This window comes from Panicum virgatum, chromosome 1N (assembly GCF_016808335.1).
Source record: "Panicum virgatum strain AP13 chromosome 1N, P.virgatum_v5, whole genome shotgun sequence".
NCBI classification, from domain to species: domain Eukaryota; kingdom Viridiplantae; phylum Streptophyta; class Magnoliopsida; order Poales; family Poaceae; genus Panicum; species Panicum virgatum.
In genome coordinates, this window is record NC_053145.1 from 35,424,433 (window position 1) to 35,433,771 (window position 9,339).

At 44.2% G+C, this 9,339-nt stretch overlaps 1 pseudogene; it reads left to right on the plus strand.

The window, feature by feature from the left end:
- The first annotated feature begins 7,738 nt into the window (after positions 1 to 7,738).
- LOC120654061 lies at positions 7,739 to 9,108 on the plus strand (annotated as a pseudogene).
- Positions 9,109 to 9,339: the final 231 nt, after the last annotated feature.

The window sequence follows — 9,339 nt, forward strand, 5'->3', positions numbered from 1 at the left end:
AGTAGCCCAATTGTGTTACCAAACACATTCTTCTTCAGGTGCATACCATCGATTGCATGGCGGACCTCAAGATCCGCCCAATACGGCAAGTACTTGTAGAAGATGGACTGTTTCTTAAATGGAACGCCATCGATAAGTGCCTTATCTCTCTTTCTCTTCTTCCCATATTTCTTCTTCTTCTTCTTCTCGTTTTACTAGAGCAGAATGTAATTCAGGCTTGCCATCAAAAAAATTATAGGACTTTTTACATTAGTACCTATATCCTTCCACCAAGAAGCACATGTACCCAAGATTAACTAGATTTCGAGATCCTTCCAAGAAAGATGATACGACTCTATTCACGTACACCGTGCATCCCGTCCTACCTTTGATTTGTCCTGTCAGGACAAATAATGCCTAGTAATCATGGATGGTGATGAATATAATGGCTCTAAGATTAATGGGCTGCCGTGTAAAACCATTAATGATATTGATACCCTTCTTCCATAAAGTTTCCATCTCTTGCATCAGAGACTCAAGAAAAATATCTATATTGACACTAGGATGCTTGGGGCCTTGTATAAGGACGGATAACAAAAGATATTTTCTCTTCTGGCACAGCCATGCAGACAAGTTGTACATCATCAATATCACTGGCTATGTGCTGTGGGTGCTACTTCTTTCACCAAACGGATTCAGTCCATCCGTACTCATCATGAACTGAATATTTCTCGAGTCATTTCCAAATTCCAGATAATATACTTCTCATCAAATTCCTTCAACTGCCGAGCATCAGCTGGATGTCAAAGCATTCCATCACCCTTCTTCCGCTTATCTGAATCCCACCATCGCATCAATTCAACATCCTTTGGATTCGAGAAGAAATGCCTCAGGCAATTGAAAACTAGGAGGTACCATATAACCATGGTAGGAATTCTGCTCTGCTTCTCAAAAAATGCCTAAAGTAGTGCCATCTGTCTCAACAGAGGCGACACTATTCTTTGCAACATTTACCTTCCTTTTATTCACATCGGCTAGACCTTGACTATCTCCATCACAATAACCAGCATTATTTTTGTACCGATTTGTAGAACATATTGGGCATTTGTTCAAGTCTTTGAAAGTATCTGCATGATACAAAATACAATGATTTGGACATGCATGAATTCTTTTCACACCCATCATGAATGGGCTAATAAGCATCTTTGCTCGGTATGTGTTGGCTGACATTTTATTTTGCTTTGGAAGCAACCAAGCCAAGATACGCAGCAGATCCTTGAAGCTACCATCTTACCAACTATGCTTAGCCTTCAGAGTCAGAAACTCAAGTATGAAATGGAGCATGGTCTAGTGTAACAGGCATCCCTTCGATCGCTCACATATATTTTCCTCAGCTGATTTTCTCACCATCTAGAAGTTTGCTAGCCCCCTAGCACTAGCAACCAATACCTACACTTTGGTGTGGCGCAACAACTGGCTCTGAAAATCACTATCGTAAAGTTCATCATCACTACTATCACCATCGATGGGCCCTTCACCGATATCATCACCATGGAAGCCACCAACCCCATCATCATCACCAACACCACCATTATCTCCTCCACCATCAAAATTAGAATCAAACATTTTGTCAAACTCCTCGTCTTGTATGATTTGATCCCGTGAATTATTCATTGGAGAGGGAGCATCCATCTCGCCATGATACTTCCAAATCTTGTAGTCCTTAACAAACCCATTCACCACCACATGCGATCTAATTGTAGTTGGATCGCTGAATACTCTTAAATTCCTGCAGGCTTTGCATGGGAAATGTATCAACCGTGTCTTCTCATTTCTTGTGTGGTTCTTCGCAACTTGAATGAATTTATTAAGCTCTCCACGGATATAGGCATCTATCCTTTTTGCATTGTACATTCATATCCTATCCATCTCTGAACAGCAGCAAATAATTTAAATAGATTAAAACGGCCATGCATTTATGTAAAGATAGAAAAAATAAATCAAATCATTTTCTAAAAGGAAATGGAGCCCTAAATGAACATAAATATATACCTTAATATATGCGTAGATATTGAAAAAAGTTAAATCAACTAGTACTAAATAAAAAATGAAACAACCTATTATTGCACCACTAAATCTTAGGGTCCCAAAAATCTATCATGCATGTGTGTAAAGATAGAAAAAATAAATAAATCAAATCATTTTCTCAAAAGAAATGGAGCCCTAAATTGACATAAATATATACTTCTATACATGCTTAGATATTGAAAAAGTCAATTTAATATGTACTAAATGAAAAGATCAAAACCAAACCTATTATTCCACCACTAAATCTTGGGGGAAAAAATAGATCATGCATGTGTGTAAAGATAGGAATAAAAACAAATATTCTTCTCTCTTCTGCACAGATATAGGAAATTATTTACTTAGGAATGAGGCTAAAATTGATAGATTAAAACCAAATGATTACATAATCTTGTTCTCCTACTAAAATAGCACAACTTCATCTAAAAGTTTGAGGCAAATGATGCCTCAAATGGCAAATCCACAACATGGAGATCTAGAGCTAACTAGAGGCAAAGTGAGCTCCATTTGATCCATAAAACTAACAAAAGAGCTCATAAACGACAAGGAATTAGCATCAACTTACCTCCTAGAGCCCCCAACTCAAAGGAAATTGAGTTGAAAACCTGCCCCCCCCCCCCCCCTCCCTTTTTTTTGGATTTTCGGGGAGAGCAAACAATGGCTTGTTTGGCGAGGAAGAAGGGAGTCTGTAGCTTTTGATGTCTATTTTTAGGGGCGGGTGGGGGGTGAACCGCTGCTAAAAATCCATTTGTAGGGGTGGGTCACCCCCACCCGCACCTACAAATGGGTGTCATTTTTAGGGATGGAGTAGGGGTGGCTAAACCCCCCAGTCCCCGTAAACGTGTAGGGGCTGCTGAGAGGGAGACCCGCCCCTACAAATTGATTTTTTGGGATAGGTCAATTGGTACGGTACACCCACTCCCTTTGTAGGAATGGGTGAAATGGGTGAAATTTTGGTCTGCCCCTGAAAAAATTGGGACATTCCTACAAATTGTTTTTGTAATACTGATGCATGATTAATTTAAAGATGAAGGGTATGAATTAAATGGGTTTCTATTCACAAACATTAGCACAAGTTGTTGCACTCAAACAAAAATAAAGTGGAGCCTCCATGATGAATTTGGATGAGGGATGGTTCTAAAACAATGGGAAAAAGCGCTACATGCTCAATTCATCACAAAATGCAAAATTAGTCCAAAGAAATCGAATCAAATGAATTGCTAGTTAACAACCTTAGAACAAGTTGGTGTAGTCTGTACATCAGAAATGGGGAGTTTCCATGGAATTTTGGCTAAATCCTGCCACAACAATGGAGGGGAGATGTGTGCTTGTCGAGGTGAAGAAGAAAGGTGTTGGCAGAAAGAAGGGGTGGAGGGTTTTGTTCATCACCCGGTTCATGGCTTGAACCGGCGGTGATGACCATTGGCATCATCACTGACAGTTCAAATGGCCACTCTGGTCACCAACTTTGGCATCGGCGGCATGGGCGGTGGTAGGGGTATGCCGTTGTATGCCATGACATACCCATGATTTAAGGCAAACAGTTAATAAGTATACACATTTATATGTATCATTTACATTTCCCATGAATGAACAAAGCCCACTAGCTCAGCAAGGGAGAAACTTCCTCCCATTCATAGAGGGCGTGTTTGGTTACTTAAGGCTTATAATAAGCCCATCCCAATATGCCCCAAATAAATCCTATTCCATCCAAACACCTAGGCTTAAAGGTGAGGCTTATTTAAGCCTCTCCATAAGCCACTTTAAGGGGTGCTTATGAGGTTTATTTCTTATGGGCCCCACCAAGAAATCAACACTTTCCAACCCCTACCCCTCGACAACCCTATCAATTCAGCCCCTACAAACACATTAACGAGGGGCACAAATGTCATTAGCTACTAAAGAGGCTTATTATAAGCACCTATTTGGGCTTATTATAAGCCTATCCATGTGAGAGCCCTAAGGGACTATAATAAACCACAAGCAACCAAACAGGTCCAGACTCACGTAATAGCATCTTACGAGTAGGGAGTCGCATCGTATCGCCCCTTTCCTTGCCAGCCTCGACGCCGCATCCCACTGACTGCATCGGCATATCCCCGACATGGCGGTTGGCGCTCGACGGCTCCCCCACTCGATCACTCTAGCGACCAGCGAGCAGCACGAGCACCTCGTGTCCTCACCCCCACCAGCCATCACTCTAGGGTTGATGTTACATTCGCTAGGTGTTGACGCAAAAAACCGGCTATCAGCTTCCTACATGTCCCCACACAAGGATCTGATAGATTTGCTTTACTCCGGCACATGCTCCAAAAAAAATAGCTTTGCGAAGGTGCTAGGCATGCTAGGAATTTGATCTGAAATTGACAAGGAGTAAAATAGCATTAAATACGAGAATGTATTGGCTGGTGTTCCGAATCGTTCCACAGGGATATTGGCTATAGTTACAATATGAATTGATAAGAGATCAGCTTACGAATAGTCTATTTCACTGTACAAGCAATGTTAGTGACTTAACAGTGCTTGTGAACAACACCTAGATCTAGATCTGATCAGCTGTGATAGATTAAAATAATAAAATTGCAGTAAAAGCTGATAGAATATGATAAATCTAAGACGGATAACCATGATAAAAGCTAAAAATAAGCTAGACTAAATAAGTTAATCTTGCAAGAAGAAGCTAGTATCGATAACAGGTGAATAAATAGATCGACAAAGAAGCGATGCAGCCCTACTAACCAAAAGGACTCATTGAAGAAAAAGAAAAAGCTACAAACTAGGGTTTGGCGAGGTCGCCGACAATGAAAGGAGTAATTGTTGTATTGATTGATTGTGCTGTGTACAAAAAACCCTACTACCAGTGTTAGATATAGATCTCCATGTACCCACTAGGAAGCTATTCGCAAGAAAGGAAGTAGTCAAATTCCTACTAGGATTCCACAATAATTCTACTAGGACTCTATCCTGTAATTCTACTAGGACTCCTACGTCCTAACCAACTAGTATCTCACCCCCTGGAGTATATAAAGGAGGCCAGGGGTACATAGATCGACAGAATCAACTCAAGTCTAAACTAGGGCAACACAACACCCAAGCGCAGGGTGCAATTTACAAAACCCCAAATAGGACGTAGGGTATTATGTTACTGGCAATCGAATCTGTTTAAATTCGTGTCTTGTTTCCTCATTTTTACCTTCGAGTTCAAGATCTGGTGATCCCTCACCAAATAATTTCCTACCTTAGGGTATCCCTAGGTAGGCTGGTGGTAAAAATATCGACAGCTGGTGCCAGGTAGGAGCAATTGTCGAGATCAGCGGGCGAGCTTGAAGGACCCCTTCATCAAGATTATCCACTCCACAAGGCGGATCAGCTCATCGAGTTCGAGATCGGATCTTTGAGCGAATGACTATGTTGACTTCGACATCGGTTCGACCTCAGCCCATGCCGCAACGCCGCGCGATGCCGCCGACCTGAGCTACTCGTCTGGACTAGAAACTAGTCAGGGACAAGTCTTAAACTACTTGGCGACGAGTTCCGCATGATCACCAATTAGTTGGAAGCGACTCTGACTAGTCGGCTTCATCGACAATCGTCCATGAATCAAGCTAATTCACTTATACTTTTTTCCGACTTGTTCCTCATAGGATCACTACTATTTTGGGTAAACCTCTCGACAGGAATTACCCTCGGAGGCTACACCACAATCGACTACCTCTAGGGTTCGCTCACTAATAGCCCACATGCTTGGTACATCAAGTTTGTAGGGCACCGCCCATGCCCTTGGTATGCCAAGTTGTGCTGAGCTCACAGCGGCTACACCCCATGGACATGCGTGTTGCAACACGCGCTCTCGCCAACTACTTTATGCCAATGAGCATTTTCTTTTTCGCAATGCCGACTTATTATTCTTGCATTCACTATCTTCTCTTAACGGCTCCTAAAGTACTCAGGTAGCACACACCTTAATCTGTGAAACCTTGACTCTTCTGTATGCCTATGTTCCTACGCGGGCACATGACTAGCTCCCTGTGCTATGGGCTACTGCTATCAGGGAAATTACATGGCCAAGACAAGAGCTTGACGTAGCAACTTTGTTTCCACACTGAATAAATTTTGATATTTCAATGCTTCACATTATGCTGCATAGTGTTTGTATTGTTTTTTTCAGATGACAACTCTCCAGATCGCACGGCGTGCCATCACAGCTCCATCAGCTCCCAAGCTCGGGGGCTGGACACCAAAACTATTCAACGTGGCTCCTATGGCTCACCTAGCTCATAAGCTCGGGGGACCTTTTGCCAAGTGCATATGAATTCTCAGAAGAGGCTATATATTGACTCGATCTATCAGGGCAACCAAGAAACTACTTCCTCCATCCTAAAATAAGTCTTGTTTTTGCATTCAAATTTTGTCCCACAAAGAGTATTATTTTAGCTTGTAATGAGATCCATCTAAATAAAACAATATCAAGTACTAAGAAAATATTGTATAGGAAAACACATAGCCAATCAAATACTTAGTAGATATTATTTTTCTAGTTCCAATGCATGTGCATTCATTAAGAATCCAGAAAACTAAATAAATAACACGGTTTTCAATCTCACTTGTTAGACGTAATTAGGGGTAACAAAAGTTAAGATGAGTAATGTGTCTGAAATTTTCTACTCCAAAAGTTATTTTTGGACGGGGTAGTATGTAGTAGTGTTTATGATACGCCATGTCATATAGACACCACTTAAGAAACTATAGTTCCAAATGCATAATTTGTAATAGTGGTTACAAAATAAATTCCTTCGATGTCCTTTCTCCTCTCTACGAATCCCATTCATTCCCACTCTTGAATTCTATCTTGGTTTTTGTGATAACCATCACAATATCATGCAGTTTCTTAGACTTTAATTTTTGTGCAAGAAACCATTTTTTGCATAAAACTCAGTTTCTTGATCTTTTCCTCTTTCATTGCCGAATTAGCAAAACATCCTACATAGCGCCATATTAAAAGCTATGAAAACCATCCTAGTTACTACATTAGGACTGCCCTTGCCAATTTAACATGAAGTTCTTTATCATGTAGCTTGGTGACTAGCTCGGATATTTAATGTCAAATTCAAGATGCGGGTGGGACTACGCAGTTTCTATTCCTTGGTTTGGTCGGCGATTGGATCAGGGTCAAAAGATATAGATGCATGCTCCTTTGCATGGAAGTATGGGATGGGCCATTTTATTGTTTTCTGGCTACGGTCAAGTTTTTTTTTTTTGCGAAACACAGTATACATATATACGTACATACTCACCCCTATTTTTTAAGATTAATAGAATGCTACAGAGATGTGCTACAATTTTTTTAGAAAAAGATTTATAGATGCGCTACATGCTACAGTAAAGTATATTTATATAAGATAGCATACGGGTCGTAAATAACTTACGGATGTGTGCAAAGTACATAGCAAACCACTAAAAAAGTCGAAAGCATATTCGCTCTGATTGAAGCGAACAACTTGGAGTGAATTGATTTTCAGCACACCAATTTTAAATTGCCGTCGACGTGTTGTGCAAAGTGAGCTCGCACAGCTGCTATTTATTAAGCGACCATGGTGGTATACTGGTATGCATACGGCTACAAGTTGCGAGAGGCAGCATACCATCCACTCAGGCTCTACTTTGTACTAGAACACAACAGTACAAGACACGAGCATTTGAAGCAAAAAATTCAAGCTCGACCATGGCGGCCCAGTCCTCCTCCCCGGCAGACTCCGGCAGCAGCTCGCCGCGGCCTCACACAAACACCATCGGCTACGCGATGCTGCCCAACAAGCACGACACCTTCGTCCAGCCGTCCTTCCTGGACCTCGCGGCGCGGCACGGCGTCCGCCTCGAGGCCGTCGACGCGTCGCGCCCGCTCGTGGAGCAGGGCCCCTTCGACCTCATCGTCCACAAGCTCTACGGCCAGGCGTGGCACGCGCAGCTGGAGGCCTTCTCCGCGCTGCACCCGGAGTCCCGGACGTCCCCGTCGTCGACCCGCCCGCCGCCATCGAGCACATCCTCGACCGCTTCACCATGCATGCTCGACGTCGTCGCCGGCCTCGGCGTCGCGAGGGAGGGCGCCGTGGCCACGCCCAGGCAGGTCATCGTGGCCGACGCCGCGGCGCTGGCCGGCGACGACGCGAACCTGGCGGCGGCCCTCGGCGGCCTCCGGTTCCCGCTCATCGCCAAGCCGGAGGAGGTCGACGGCAGCGCCGCGTCGCACGACCTGTGCTGTGCCTCGTGTACCGGCGCGAGGGCCTGCGCGGCCTCAGCGCGCCGGTGGTGCTCCAGGAGTTCGTCAACCACGGCGGCGTGCTCTTCAAGGTCTACGTGGTGCGGTGGTGGGCGACCACGCCACCTGCGTGATGCGCAGCAGCCTGCCGGACGTTCCCGACGCGCGCCTGCACGACCTCGCTGCCGACGCCGCTGCCCCCTTCGCCAACATCTCCCTCCTCCCGCCCCCGGCCGCCGGCGACGCCGAGATGCCGCCCCAGGACTTCGTGGACAGGGTCGCCAGCGAGCTCCGGTGGGCGCTGGGCTTGCACCTCATCAACTTCGACCTGATCCAGGCGAGCGACCCTGACGGGGACGCCATCGCCAGGTACCTCATCCTCGACATCAACTACTGCCCGGGATACTCCAAGATGCCGGGTTTCGAGCCTGTTCTTCTTGATTTTTTCTTGGAGATGCTTCGCAATAGACCTGGTCTTGAGCAGCCTTGTCCGGGGGCTGGCTCTGGCTCTGGTCTAGGTGCTAAGGCACTCAAGGCAGAGGTCGAACCCAGCTTCACTCCGTCGGGAGTGGAACCGAAGCAAGTTCACGCCTAATATCTTCAGCTTCGAATCTAATTTGATCGGCCCTGGTGTCTGAACATGTTTGCTGAACCTCTTGCATGTTTCAACTTTTCTGGTTTGACGCATCAAAACCACACCAGTGATTTGTGAAGTTGCTTTGTGACATTTTCTTTCAGAGAGAAAAAATAACAGCTGCTCTGTACCCTTGATCCAACCAAGTTGCTTGTGCGAAAGTTCTTTATGATTCGTAGAGGAAATTTCTGGTACTTGATCTGTTTCTCCAGCCATGCCAGTTTTAATTGTCAACTGACCACGCTATGTCGCCCCTCGCAGAATTTCGCGGCAAGGTGTTTGGATCCATATGCTAATACATCAAAGTGTTAAAGTTTAGCATTATTCTATCCAAATGTGAGTGCTAATAAAATGGACTAAAGTTTAGACAAGACAAAAAAATAGT